This window comes from Tupaia chinensis, unplaced genomic scaffold (genome assembly GCF_000334495.1).
Source record: "Tupaia chinensis unplaced genomic scaffold, TupChi_1.0 Scaffold147010_1, whole genome shotgun sequence".
In the NCBI taxonomy this organism is placed as follows: domain Eukaryota; kingdom Metazoa; phylum Chordata; class Mammalia; order Scandentia; family Tupaiidae; genus Tupaia; species Tupaia belangeri.
Genome location: NW_006206863.1, coordinates 304,155 through 318,694, shown reverse-complemented (window position 1 = coordinate 318,694; position 14,540 = coordinate 304,155).

The following is a 14,540-nucleotide window of genomic DNA, read 5'->3' as shown; positions in this document are numbered from 1 at the left end:
TTTTTTTGGAGAGGTTTTTGCTATAGGACGTGTGTGCTCACCAGAAAGACAGAGAGACAGAGACACAGAAAGTGAGAAATCATCCACTGGGGGGATGGCCATGCCACAATCCCTTCTCCACCATTCTCCTCTCAGGATCTTGGGCATGTGCACACATATGCGCATTGTGAGTTTAAGCCACCAGTCTAGGACTCGAACCGCAGTCGGCTACATGAGAGTCCAGTGGCATAGCCATTACACTATCTGCTGGTCCCAATATTGTCTTTAATCTGACTTTTTCAAAGAACTAAGATAAATCACTTTATATAGGAAAGTTTCTATGTACATTCAAAATATTGTGCTAGGAGTTCACATAATAGGAAAGTGATGCCAAGGAAGTTCATAAAATCCTGTGCTAGGACACTCGGTATATGACTGAAACTGACGGGCTAAAGAATGTACAAACACAGGAGATGGGTGTGAACACCAGATGTGGTGTGTGTGGAGGAGTGGGGCCTGGGGAAGGACATTTGGAGGAAGGATACGGAGACAGAGCATTGTCGGGACAATGAGGTAGTGTTGTTATCAGTTGAAGATATTTTGATCAACGACTGGGGAGAAGTGTTCACATATTGAAATGTTCACTTTGTAAGCTAAATAATGCAATTGAATATATAAGAAAAAATGTAAATAAATAAATAATAAAAAATAAAATAAATTTTAAAAAAATCCTGTGCTAAGTTTTCAAATAGCTAGAATATGGATATAATAAGGCATTCTCCATAATTACTATGTCCATGAGTTCTGGGTGTTCTAGTTTATGTGTCTTGTCCTGGTATAATTATTAGTAGCACACCTTCACACTCACACTCATGTCCCAGACTGGAGGGACCAGCAGTTGGCTAGTGGTTAAAACACTTGACTCCCACATGGCCAACCACAGCTAAAATCCTGGACCTGGCAGCTTGAAAATCACACCAGGTATGTGTGCATGTGTGCCCAAAATTCTAGGAGAAGAATGGAGGAGAAGGGACTGCAGCATGGCCATCCACCCTGGGGGGGGGTGGATTTCTCACTTTCCCTTTCAGTGTCTCTTTCTGTCTCCCTCTGGTGAATACATATGCTCTATGGTAAAAACCATTTCTAAAAATTTCCTAGGCAGAAGCATAAATTACCTGGTCACCTGGAACACAACAGAAGAGAAAAATAAGTGTTCAGTCAGTTCTGAGGTAGGTCATTTCATTTCATTTCACGGTAGAGGGTATTCTGAAAAGGCTGCATGAAGAAGTGGTATTTGAGAAGAACACTGAAAGATGAATATGATTTCAACAGGTAGAATTTGTCTGGGAGGTGCAGGGCACTGAAGGAGTAGGAGAGAAATCATCTCTAAAGATCAACAATGAGTAGGGACAACTTTAAAAAGCATAAAGACCACATGTAGCTAAGCCCAAGTAGATTCAGAGGGGAAGTCATACAGTTTATCCAGGGCCTCTGTGAATAATCAAAGATCAAACTGCCAAGAAAGGCTGTGGTCTTCATATGGCAGGCTGTGAATAGCAAGGTAGGGAATCAGAAGTTGATTCTTCTGGCAATAGAAAGGACTGGGCTGCCTTGTAACTTTGTGGTTGAGAGAAGTTGGATCCTACTATGGCTGACCATGGTTAGGTCCTCAGTCTGGAGGCTTGAAAAACAAACTGGGCTCATCGGTATGTCCCAAACCCTGACAGGATGGAGAAATAGAGGAGAAAATATTTTGATGCTTCCTCTCTCTGTCTCTCTATCTCTCTATATAGAGTTCGTGTGTCCTCTAGCAATTAGAAAAGGAAGATAAGGTCAGTAAGTGGCATGGAGTTCGAGGCAGCTGTGTCCCAAATGGCCAGTGGAGCAGTTCAAATCCCAGACCCAGCAGCTTGAAAAACACATTAGGTGTGTATGCATGCATGCCCAAAGTCTAAAAGGAAAATAGATGAGAAGGGATTGTAGCATGCCCATCCCTCCCAAGGGTGCTTTCTCATTCTCTCTCTCTCTCTCTCTCTCTCTCTCTCTCTCTCTCCCTCCCTCCCTCCCTCTGTCTACTGAGTCTACCTTGGTCTACCTCTATCATGCACCCTATAAAAAAATTAAAAAAGAAGAGGCCAGCAGGTGACTTGGTGATTGAGGTGCTGGATTCTCACATGGAAGACAGCACAGTCAAATCCCAGACACAGCAGGTTGAAAATCACACCAAGTGCATGTGCAGGCATTCCCAAAATCCCAAAAGGAGAATGAAAGAGAAGGGATTGTGGTGTGTCCAATTACCAGGGGTGATTTCTCACTTTCCCTCTGTCTGTCTGTCTCTCTGGGCTGAGTACACACTCCTTGTGCCAAAAGCCTTTAAAAAAATGAAGAAAAAAATAGAAGGGTAATAAAATACTTGGAGCAGGAGAACAACGTGGTTTTAGCATAGTTATACTATAATAAAGTGATTGCCTTGACTGTTTACTCCCACCCGATAACAATCGATGCCAGAAATTATATCACAATACATGGATTATGTCTACCTATACAAACCAACTTTGGGTCTCTTACTTATTAATGTTGGTTGAGTCTTCTGAGACATTTTAAAGTAGTGGTTAAATGTTCACTTCCTCAAGTATGAGTACCCGAGTTCAATTTTTTTTAAGTTTATTTCCTCCATGAATCAGAGAAAGAGAGGCACAGAGAGAGACAGAAAGACAGCACCCCTAACAAAGTCTTGACACTGCTTTCCACTGCCATCATCAGCCAGCCCTGGATCTGGGCACATGCATGCCCAGAGCACTCAGGGAGATAGGATGTGAACCCAGGACCCTTGCATGTGGGTCAGCCTCACAGAGGGTCGCTTATATCACCACGCCATTGTCCAGCCCACTCAGTTCAGTTCTTTATCTCTACCACTACTGGTGTTCTTTACCTTGGGCTACTTTTTAAGGGTATTCTATGCTTATGATCTTTAAACCAGAATTAAAGAAGTAAATTGTGGAGTCAAATAAAATGACCAGTCTTTAGTTGTGTGACCTAAGTCAAGAAATGCAGCTCTCTGAGCCTACTTACTCATCTGTAAAGTTATATCAATAATAGTACCTGAAAACATGTAGTTCTGTGGGTATTACATGAGAAAGTGCTTAGAACATAGTAAATGCTCAATAAATAGCTGCTGTTGCGATGATTCATATGCAGATAGAGTTTAGTGGAATTTTCAGACTGATGAAAGTAAATTCCATTTCTAACATTATTTCCATGAAAAATGTTTTCAGAATTTCAGGAGGGAGCAGAGGACATCTGATAAAAGAACTCTAAAGCATCTCTCATTCATTCATTCAGAGTTGAAGCCTGAACAAAAATCTACTTCTATCCTGACATGCTTCAGGCACAACAAAGAATATATTTTGCTTCTGTGTATTTGGCAAGCTCACCATGTCTGTGATTCATTATTGTCACAGGAGCGACTGAAATATTTTGGTTTCTATCTCAGTTGAAAGAAATATTGTCGTCTTTCCAGTGCAAAACATTAAATGTATTCTGATAGTTTTCTTAAAAATCCTGTTCTGATTAGAATTAACATATCCATTAGTAACCAATCAGAGGTGCCACACTTGGCTGAAACAATTGTATTTATAAACCACATAATTCTATGCTGGAGCCTTAATTTAACTTCATCCTCAAAGCCTATTCTGCGAGAGCATCTTATGGGTATCTGAGCACTGCAGAGGACTCAGCAGAACTGTTCCTTCACTCTTTCTGAGCTCTCACTTACACCCCTATGCACTAATACGGCTCTACTAGGTTCGCATGGCATGCTGGCGTGAGAGCCCTCCAAACCCCTCAGGTTGTGTAGTCCTCAGACTATATTAGATCCAGTCCTGCTATAAATCACTTGTGCAAACACTCCAAGCATTTCAGGGGGTACAGAATTGTGACAAAATTGGTCTCACAAAGCCAATATGCCACATTTATTTTGTTACCCAGAAACATAGGAGGAAATATAGTGAATAGGAGGGGGTATTTGCCAGTGAACAGGACAATATACTTTAATGCAATGTGCATGGCCTTTGGAGTTCCAGATACCTGTGTCTGAAAGACAACTCTATCACTTACTTGCTAAGTTATTTTGGGCAATTAACCTTACCTCTGGAGTCCTTAATTTTCTCATCTGGAATATGGGATAACAACAATACCAACCTCATAGATTCATTATGAGGAATGAATTTCAAAGAGAGAAAATAAACTACATAAGTCAGAAAGCATAGTAGGCACTGAATAAAATATTAGTTTCTCTTCATAATTTGTAAGTTTCTATGTCAAACAATAGTGCTCATCAGGCCACTCCCTCTGTGTAGCTTCTCCAGTACCTGGCACTATAGAGTAAGGAATTTTTTTCCCATGCATGTATAGTTCTCTTAAAAATCCTGTGAAGTAACTGTATGGTTTTATTTTTGTTTTTTTGGTTTTGTTTGTTTGTTTGTTTTTTAACAAAACATTGACTGTAAAAAGATAGGGATGGGGCCAGTCAGTGGTGTGGTGGTTATGACTAGATCTCACATGACCAACTACATGTTTTGAATCTCAGATCTGGTGGCTTGAAAAACACACCAGGTGCATGTGTGTGCCTGACCAGAATCCTGAAAGAAGGGAGAAATGGAGAAGGGATTGCAGCATGACACTCTCCCGTGAGGGGTGCTTGCTTGCTCTCACTCTCACATTCTCTCTCTCTCTCTCTCTCTCTCTCTCCCTCTCTCTCCAGTGAGAACGCTCTGTACCCTCTGGTAAATTTTAAAAAAGGTGGGAGCTGAATCTTGGTGTCCTCCTAGAAAGAATTCTTCTGTCAATCCCTCCTCACCTCCACAAAACATGTCACTCTTCCAGGCCAGCATGAAACTAGAACAACAGAAGTCTCAGCCCAATTGCTCATTCTGAAATCATGTAATTCTCTCTTCCTTAATAATATCTGTTTATAAAAAAAAAAGTTTCTTTATTTCATGAGAGTGAGAGAGAAAGAGAGAGACAGAGAGAGAGAGAGAACACCCTCAACAGAGTCTCACATCATGATCTCTTCCCTGGAGCCTTCTCAGCCAGCCAAGATCCTGGTGTGTATGGGTGAATCAGGGAACCAAACCTGCAACCTCCCATATGGATCTAGCTTTGCTTGAGCAATGCATTATGGCTGGGCCACCAAGAAGAAAAAAATTTTTTATATTGCATGTACAGAAATGGTCTGTGAATGAACTTTCTTCTCTCTCCTTTTTCATTGGGTTTTCATACTCCTTCTTCTCCCAATATACTCTCATTACCCAACTCGGCTCCAAACATCCATCCCCACAAAAGATCATCATATGAAAACATAAACACAGTGTAGACTATATCCAAGCAATTCATCCTGGTTCCACTACCTCCAAGAAATGGTCATCCATCACTCCTAACCAAACGTTTGTAAGATTGAAAACCACTTATTATGGATTCAGAGTTGCCCAGATCTTTATTACCTGTATTCTGTACACTCTAGTGATTTGTTTGCCTAGTCAGCTGAAGAACAGAGTTTAAGGACAATTATCAGGGATAGGAAAATGAAGCCAAGAAATACATTGGGTTGTCTGGAAAGTCATGACACATATTTCCATAGAAAAACAGAAAAAGATGTCATGACTTCCCCAATGACCTAATAGTTCTACAGGACAATTAAGAGGAGGGTCGAGGCACTAGTCATCAATTCCATGCTACTTTACATCAAAGCATTGACAATAACCTTTATTTACACAGATCATGAACATGTTAAAGGCATTTCTATTTAGAGAAACAGTTTCTTTAATTGACTATAGTATATGAGAGTTTTTAGGAGGCTTTTAGAAAGTAAACTCAATACCGCCTTTCTGGAAAAATAAAATAATGGTTTGAGCTGATAGTTTGGACTTCAGTTCTGATATTTTTTTTTATTTATACCTAAAACAACAAATCAATTTGGAGGGAGATACATAAGTTCTAAAACTGGTTGTTTATCTCCAACATGGTTTGACATAGATTCTGGGTCAGTTATAAATCTCATTATGTAATACATACCCCCACACTTTCTTGACTAGAGGCTACGAAATAATTTAATCTTTTCTGGATGCCCATATGTCTTTACAATGAATAGAAATTGTTGGATTATGCTATATGATCTCTAATATAAAATAAGAATACAATGTAATAGTAATTGTTCGTATGCTAAGTGCTCCAGACTATGGTACTTTTAGCAATTTTATGGTTTATTATGTAATTTCCTTCCTCACAAAAGTATAAGCTATAGTTTCCTACTTATTGTCAGTGTGCATTTTAGCAGGTTTTCCTTCTAATTTTTTTCAAGCATTCATTTATTCAAAAACAACTACTGAGTGCCAATAGTGTGTCAGATACCATGTTGGGCACTGGAGATATGATAAGAGATATAGTCTCTGACATCCAGGAGCTTACAATGCCATTGAAGAGACAGATAAATGAAGAGGCAATTATACCATGTGATAAGTGTTACAATAAAAGTAAACACAGGGAGACCAGCAGTTGGTGTGATGGCTATGTGCCTAGACTCCAATGTAGTTGACTGTGGTTCGAGTCCCGGACCCAGTGGCTTAAACTCATGCCAGGCACATGTGTGTGCGTGCCCAAGATCCCAAGAGGAGAATGGAGGAGAAGGGATTGCGGTGTGGCCATCCCCTATGGGGGGTGATTTCTCACTTTCTGTCTCTCTGTTTCTCTCTCTTTCTGGAGAGCACACGCACCCTATAAAAAAAACCTCTCCAAAAAAAAGTAAACACAGGGCGCAATGGGGACATATAAGAGGGGTTATCTAATCTAGAAAGGGTGGGGGACAAGTTGGAGATGTCAGTGAAGTCTTCCTGGAGAAAGTTATCACTGTGCTGAATTTTCAAAGATAAGCAGGAGTTATTGAAAACATACAGGGTTAAAGTTAATTTAGTAACATGGTAAAACAGCAAATGTTCACATAGTAATTCAGACAAGAGGTCATGTGGCATTGAATAGTAGTAGCAGTTCCAATGGAGAGTAAGAGAGGATTCTGAGAGACACTGAGTGGCATTATGCAACACAACTTAGAAATTCATTGAATGTTTGGGGAATGGAGAGGTAGAGTATAACCTTGGGTTAGAGAGTGAGCAAGGGAATCATTGAGAAGGATAAAAAAAAAAATACAGCAGGGGGACCAGCAGGCAATGTGGTGGTTTGGGCATTGGACTCTGACATGGTCGGCTATGATTTGAGTCCTGGACCTGGTAGCTTATTTTCTCATTCACTCATTCATTCTCTCTCTCTCTCTCTCTCTCTCTCTCTCTCTCTCACACACACACACACACACACATAAGTGTGCATGCCCTGTAGCAAATTTTTTTTTAAAAAAAGTACAGAAGGAACAAGTATGCAGAACAAGGTAACAGCTTTAGCTCTGAACATGTTAGATTTGGGTGGATATTTTCAGCAAGCAATTTGATATAAGGAATTGAGTATGCAAGGGAGAGAGAGATGCCAAGCCTTTAATCTGTTGTAGGTTAAAAAAAAATGAGAAAATCAAGTTCATTAAATCTGTGCATGACATAAGGATAATAGGGCCAACTCAGTGGTGCAGCAGTAACACGATGCTCAAGCAATGCTGGATCCATATGGAAGACTGTGTGTTCGGTTCCCCAACTGACTTGACATGCCGGGTACACATTCATGATCCTGGCTGGCTGGAAAGGATTGCAGTGTGAGACCCTGTTGAGGGTGCTTCTTTCTCTCTATCTCTATGTCTGTCTCTCACTCTCTTGAAAGAAAGAAATTTAAAAAAAAATAAGGAAAATAGCTTTGACAAAGGAACTTAGGAGTTTCTATATGAATATGGGTTTTTAGGATGAGGACTTTTTGGCAACCACTTTTGTGTGTCTAATCAGCATCTCAGATTTAACATGTACAAAATAGGATTCTCGGTTTCCACTCATACACCAACATATTTCCTTTCCAGTCTTCACCTCAGTTAATGGCACACCAGTATTCACCCAACTACTCAATCCAAAACCCTACAAGTTACTCTTAAAGTATCTCTCTTCTTTACCTTGCACATCCAATCAACCTGCAAATATCATCAACTACACCTTGAAAATATGCCCTGAGTCCATTGACTTCTCTACATTTCCATTGTTCCCATCCTAGTCCAAGCCATCATCACTGCACACCTGGACCACTGTAAGAACATCCTAACTTCCCTCCCGACCCTTACTCTTGCCCAAACAAACTAAGGTGGTTCCCACCTCGAGGCCCTTGCACTTATTAGTCCCTCTCTTAGGAAGTTAGTTTTATCTGAGCTATACAGAATCCATTCCTTCTTGTTTAGATCACAACTCAAATATCATATTCTTAGAATGGTGTACCTTGATTACCTTGTTAGTTCCAGCCTGGCCTCATAACACAGGCCCACAAGTCACTGTGTCACAAAACCATATCTTACTAGGTTGTCAGAACAGTCACGATGTATTTTTCTATGTTTTTCTATGCAAAAATGCTTTATGACTTTTTCAACAATTTAAATCATTTCTTTTTAAAAAATAAGCACAGCTACTTTTTTGCTGTAAAGGTTTATTTTTTCATTTCTCCCATGAGTGAGAGATACAGAGACAGAGAGAAATGGATACAGAGAGAGAAACAGGTATCCTCAACAAGGTCTTCACACCATGATTCAATCCCAGGCTGGATCACTGGCAAGCATGTGTACCCTACATGTATAGGGATACCTCAGATGTGAACCCAGGACCCTCCCATATGAATTTAATGTCACAGAGTGTTGTGTTACCACTGTCCCACTGCTGTCTGTCCTTATCTTCCTTACAGCATTTGTCTTTATGAAAATCATCTTGTAGTTTCCTTCATTTATTATTATGTTTCATATTACCACCACTCATAACACACACACGCTAAAACGTAAAAAGGCAGAGATTTTATCTATTTTCCTCATATTTGAATTTATATCTTTAGCATCCAATAGCTGCTCAATAAATATTTGTTAACTGTAAAATGAGCGAAAATATTTTTATTGTTCAGAGGTTTTTTTGTTTTTAAGAGACTTTTGCTATAGGGTTCATGGTGCTCACCAGAGGGACAGAAAGCAAAAAATTATCCTCCAGAGGGATGGCCACGCCACAATCTATTCTCCTCTCTGTCATTTGGGCATGCATGCACACATGCCCAGTGTGAATTTTAAGCTGCCAGGTCCAGGACTCAAGTCGCAGTCAACTATGTGGGAGTCCAGCAACATAACCATTCCACCTCTGGTGGTCCCCAGAGTTCTTATTTTTTACTGTCTAGTTCTGGACTGTATTATGTTATTCTCTGCATGTATATCATGAAGTTACAAAACTCACAAGACTGATTTTCTTATATGGTTCATAAACTGGCTTTTAATATATATACATTCATCCAGTAAAATACATAAAATTCACTCAATAAAAATGGATTTTTCAGGAATTAGTAATATGCCGTATGAATGTATGGAGAATTCTAATCTATTTGAATAATGATAGGAGAGAAAACTTTCTGACTTTGTTATACTTTTCACAATACACTGAAGCACAATAAAAGACATAAAGGTCCAGAAATACACTTAAATCTTCCACACTTATGCTTTGAAAATTTTACTTCTGTCTAAAGAGGAGCTCATCAAAATGGAATTTCCCTTGAGTTTCCAGACAAAGTAGGATATAACTATTTCAGTGACAGGCACCCTCTTGCCTCCAAGTGTCAGCCTCTGGCTACTACCCTTTGGGTAGGCACACTGACAGAAACCACAAGGGCACCTCTGTCTCTCACCTCAAAGTAGCCAAAAGATCAAATGTCATCCTCACAAAGAAGGGATTTTAGCCAAATTGCCCAAGGCTATTTGCATTTGTCTACTGCCCCAGGTGATCTCCCCAGACACATGGGACTCCTGGAGGTTGCTCTCAGATGCTGCCACTGACCCAAAAGTGAAGGTACATTATGTTTTCATGTTTTTCAATCACAGGACTCAATCATGAGACCACACATCTGAGGGAATCAAGTCCTTTTGCAACACTTCTGTTGCTGCTTGTACTAGACTACTTAAGTCAGGGTGGGCAGGGGATAGGGTACTATTCTGAGAGGTGCTAATGAATTAAGAAGTTTAATTCCCATCTGTGTGTCACAAGGAGACAGTGTTCAGAGACTTCCCTTCTCATAAACATCCTCTCAGAGCAGTTGTTACACAATCCTATAATATCATTCTGTAAAAATCAATAGAAGTAATTGCAACAATGAAAATCCTACCCAACGAATAGAATATCAATTGTTACACTAATCAAGACTGTCTTTTCATATCAGGGCCAGAGAATTGCACTTATAATAAATGAAGCTCAGTGTGTGTACATGGGTGACTAGGGTGGAGTTCCTGAACCCTTATCTAATCAAATTGTTTTCATAGCATGTTTACTGCACTGAGTAAAAGCTTTCTCTGCAAGAAGTACATCCTGAAAGAACTCTCTTTCCTATGTAAGGAGTGACAGATCCATGGTTAGAAATGTTCTCAGGTGAGATAAAATTATACACATTGCTCTGTTTGCTATAGATTCAATCAACAGAAAAAGAGGTAATGTAAATATTGCTCTGCTGAAGCTCCTTATAGAAGGCAGCTGGAAAACATGGACTTGAAAGCCTTGTGTCAGCTGGAGAAAATACACTGAACCCAAGGTTACCACCACATCAAAAAAGCTTTGCTTTACTAGGAAATAAGCCCTGCTTAAATCACTGACATCAACCTCCATGTTATAATATATAGATATTACAAAATGTTTTCCTCTATTTTGTTAGGTTTAGAGGTAAGAGATGTAGTATTATCTATCATTAAATCCTCTTCAGCATATATGCTAAATCTGAACGCCCCCCCCACCCTCCACTGCATCCATCCTGGTCCAAGCCACTCTTATCTCTACTTTGGATTACCATAATAGCTTCCTTACTGATGCCTCTGGTGCGGGCCTTGCCCTCGCATCTCATTCTACTCCCAACACCATGACCAAAGTGGTCCTATGAAAATTAATGCAACATCAAGTCTATTACTATTCTTTTTTTATTTTTTTAATTTTTATATACATTCAATCACATTATTTAGCTTACAAAGTTAACATTTCAATATGTGAACATTCTTTGACTCAAACACTCCATCCCAAGTTGTTCTCCATCTCATTTGGAATAAAAGTCAAATTCCAATAGGAAGTAGCAAGACTGAGATTTTAACCTATTCTGTTTCCAGAACTTGCTCCCTTAGCCACAGCATCCCAAAACCTTGGAACCTTGAAACTGGCATTCAATTAGCTTTCATCTATAGTTATGTACTGTTCCCAAAACAGACCTATACCACCCCACTGCTCACTAGTACTCCAGAATCCTGCTACACCCCTCTACCTAGGCTTGCTTTTTTCTGTCTATGCCCCTTCTTCTGAGAAGCCTTTCCCTGCCTTTTTTTTCTGAACCTTTATCCTCAAGCATCACATACTCATCATTCATTTATTCTTCTATTTGAGAAGTGTATACAACAAAAGTTCAAAACTTTCAAAGAAAAAGTATATTATAAAAAATATATATGCATACAGTACAATTTTTTTCTGCACCAAAATTAACTTGTACTTTAATTCCATTTTCTCATGCACTTTTTGAAGTTCCCAGGTATACACTACCTACTGTGTGCCAGGCACTGGGATAAACTCTGCCCTCAGTTTAAGAGTGCAGTTTAGTGAAACAGGGTTGAGTGTTTGCAGACTGACATAAAGTGCCGGCGGAGATGGATCTTAGAGATCAGAGTCGTGATCTCTCTGAGGTGACAGTTAGCTAATGAGCTAAACTTCTTCCCTCACAGATTAAAAATGTGTGTTTTTAACAGAAACCTTCTGGAGAAAATGACTGAGCCTTGGACCAGAAGAGTGATGCTAATGGCAGCAACTCCAGGTTCTGCAGCAAGCTGATAGGTTTGATGTATTAGGGCAGGTTTCTTTAAGACCCTCAATTAACATCAGGTAGGTTATTGCTCACTCTGACTACACAAAGGACATCTTTTTAAAGAATTGATCATTTCATAGGCAATTTCTTTGGGGGGTGGTGGTGTTTGTTTTTGCTTGCTTTGGGCATGTGTGCTAGCCAGAGAGAGACAGACAAAAAGAGAGAAAGTGAGAAATCACCTCCCCCCAACCCCTGGGTGTGAGGGGGTAAAATCACCATGCCACAATCCCTTCTCCTCCAGCTTCTTCCTGGGATTTTATACACACACACATACCTGGCATGATTTTCAAGCCACTGGGTCCAAGACTCGAACTGTGGTCAGCCATGTGAGAATCCAGTGCCTTGACCACCACACCACTTGCTGGCCCCAAAGGCAATGTTTTTAAGGGATAGTAAACAGGGTCAGTACCTGGTTTCAAGGCTATCCATGTTGTACCCATGTACACTTGTTTCAGGGAAAGTGTGATCCAGGGCCTTTTCTAAACCATTTAACAATAAATCAGAATATATATCACATTAGATTGCTATGAAGATTCCAAGACAAAAATTCTGGGAAAACACAATATACCCACTTTGAACAAAATGAGAAGATTCTGAGATTAAATAGTGATAGAAATATAAAGTGGAGGGTTATGAAACTATACTGAGAATTAATGGTGGTAGTTAACAGAATATATATTTCCCTTTTCCTTTCTGAATATTTAAATAAACATTTAAAAATTACTTATCCCACTGCCAAGTATCTACTTCAGAGAAATGAAAACTTTTGTTCACACAAAACTCTAGACATGAATGCTTATAGCAGTGTTATTCATAATGGTCAAAAAGTGGAAACAGTCCAACTACCTTAAGTTAATGACTAAACCAACTACAGTACATCCCACTATCCAATTATAGTTGAATACTATACTACTCAATGATAAAAGGGTTGAAAAATATCAACACACATAATTCGAGTGAATCTTAAATGTATTTTGCTTAGTTAAAGAAGCCAAACTTAAAAGGCTATATATTGCATGATTCCATTTATATGACACACTTGGGAAAAGAAAACCATATGGATGGAAAATAGGTCAGTAGTTGCCAATGGTTAGAGGTTGGGAGAAGATTTGACTCCAATGACAGAGCGAAGGGAATTTTGGAGGGCAATGGAACTGTCCTTATGTTTCTGGTGGGTATCCTACATGTATTCATCAAAACCCATGGAACTATACACCATGGGGTGAGTTTTAGTGTATGTAAATTTTATAAATGTCAACCAGAATGTCGGAGGCAGAGGAGATAGACTACATACTGTGACAAATGAATCTAACTGTATTATAAACGAGTCTCATGAGGAAGGGAATGGGGAAGAAAGGAACAGATCTAAATAACTTTGAAAACCAGGATTTTTGACTGGATATCATAAGGCTAAAGACAAAAGAACTGTACGCAAACACTGTACTCTAGTTCATAAATTTGTTTCTTATCAGGGTATAGCTGAGGGATTCTGAAATCACTTTATCAGTATACCAGGGTTGAAAAATTAAGTAAATCTATTTGTAGATAATGAGAACCAGGTTTCTCTGTGTTGGAGATTAAGGACACAAATAAGGAAAGAGAGAAGGTTAAAACAAACCATATGGTGCTGGGCATCAATACGGATTCATTTGTTTTTCTTAATGTAATCCAGGTGGATGCATAAATAAATATAGATGTGTCTAATAATAATTTAGCATATATATATGTGTGTGTGTGTGTGTGTGTGTGTGTGTGTGTGTGTATGTTTTCTAGCTATATACACTGAGAGGGGATAGAGGCCATGATACCCCAATAGCAAGTGCCTCTAAGGCACAGACTGTGGTTTTGAAACACCATTTTCCAAAAGAAAGGACTAGTTGATTTCAGAGCTCAAGTAAAGAAAATAAATGATGATCCTGAAACATGTTGCGGAAAGGAAAATAAGAAGTATTAAAAAAGAAAATATTAGAATACTGAAAGAGCATAGGAGCCAACCTGAAAAAAATTCCAATGGCCAAAATTGGAACAATTTGAGTAACAATCTGAATAAAGATAATTTAATCTTTTAACCTAAAGAATAAAATAAATATTCATTAGCCCACACTGGTATAAATATCTAAGTAAATAAATAAGTAAATGGGGCAGAGGCCAGCAGGTGGTATAGTGGCAAAGAGCTGAACTCCTACATGGCTGACTGTGGTTTGAGTCTCAGACCTAGCAGCTTATTTTCTCACCTCTCTCTCTCTCTCTCTCTCTCTCTCTCTCACACACACACACACACACACACCCTGTAGAAAATTTTAAAATAATAATAAATAAAATTAAATAATTTAAAAACAAATGTGACAGTAGATGCAACTCTTTTTTTATTTAAGGTTTTTTTTATTATTATTTTTTACAATTTTTTACATTTAATCACTGTACATCTTTATAATGTACAACATGTTTTTTCCCAGAATGAATACAGTATATATTAGTCAAGGCAAAGATATTACCATATACATTATCATCAGCAGATA